General features: G+C 42.8%; 1 pseudogene; it reads left to right on the forward strand.

Moving 5' to 3' along the window:
* The first annotated feature begins 302 nt into the window (after positions 1-302).
* On the forward strand, positions 303-1,090 carry LOC138176312 (thiamine pyrophosphokinase 1 pseudogene; annotated as a pseudogene).
* Positions 1,091-1,422: the final 332 nt, after the last annotated feature.

Raw genomic sequence — 1,422 nt, forward strand, 5'->3', positions numbered from 1 at the left:
ATGCTATCCTTTTACCTATCCTATTACTTTTGAAAGTAATAGCCTTTGGAGAGGCTAGGTGGCTCAGTGATTAGAGCACCCGCCCTGGAGTCAGGAGGACCTGAGCTCAAATCCGGCCTCAGACACAACACAAAAATTAGCCATGTGACCTTGGGCAAGTCACTTAACCCCAATTTCCCTCCAAAAAAAAAGCAAAAAGAAAGTAATAGCCTCAGACCAGTGCTGAGCAGACCATCGGCTTTGTTCTTCGCTCCTTAGCTGTGCTCTCTGCATAGCATGTGGGGGTGGCTCTGCAAGCAGCCATGCGGAAACTGACATGGAGTCTATCCTGCAGGACCCCGCTGGAATGCCTGCTTCACACTGTGAATTCGAAGTATTGCCTACTGACCCTCAATCAGCCTTTGGACAGAAGCCATCCTCATCATCTGTGGAGCAAAGCCCTTCTTAAAGCCTGCACTGATGGAGGTGCTAACCGCTTGTATCAGGTCATGGCCGGAGAGCAAGAGAGCTTCTTGCCCTCTACGTCAGCAGACATTTTGATTCGATTAGACCAGAATTCAAAGAGTTCTACAAAGTTAAGTGATGTGAACTTGTCTCAACTCCTGATCAAGACTACACTGATTTTACTAAATGCCTTCAAGTGCTCCAGAAGAAGATTGTGCAAAAAGATCTCTGGGTCGACCTGAATGTGACTTTGTGTGGGCTAGCAGAACTTTTTGACCAGATCATGGCTTCTGTGGAGACCCTTTTTCATTCAACAACCATCACTCCAGTGCCTGTTAGCATCATACAAGCAGATACCTTCATCTGTCTACTTCAGCCAGGAAAGCACAAACTGCATGTAGACACAGGAATGGAAGGTGACTGGTGTGGCCTTGATTCTGTTGGGCACCCTTGTAAAGCAAGTCACCGTAACAGGCCTAAAATGGAATCTCACCAACAGTGTACTCATGTTCAGAACCCTGGTCACTACTTCAAATACCTATGGTGGCTCTGGAGAAGTGACCGTGGAAACTGATCTGGACCATGGGCATCAAAGATAAACCCAAAATATGAATGACACTGCAAAATGCACCCCTGCCTCAACTAATCTGCTCATGACTGATGGGAGGAATACATCTGGATTAGAATGGTAATATAAACCATGAAAAGAAAAGGAGGGTGAGGCTAGATTTTTTTTAAATAATTGTTTTCATGCAATTTAAGATATAATGTTTTAAAGGAGAGATTCTAATTTTTTTTAAATGAAGGGGGAAACTAATGGCTAATGGTATAAATTAATTGGCAAGAAGACCAAGGGTATTGGGAAATATTATCAAAGAAAATTTTATATTAGGGGACCATACTATTAACTTTGATCATTCCTTTCCCATTTTTCAAATGCTTTATTAACTTCTGATTTACATCATTCATTTCTGCTAG

The sequence above is a fragment of the Petaurus breviceps genome, unplaced genomic scaffold (genome assembly GCF_028583685.1).
Source record: "Petaurus breviceps papuanus isolate PSGF00001 unplaced genomic scaffold, PetGlider_PUasm1.0 84934, whole genome shotgun sequence".
Taxonomy (NCBI): domain Eukaryota; kingdom Metazoa; phylum Chordata; class Mammalia; order Diprotodontia; family Petauridae; genus Petaurus; species Petaurus breviceps.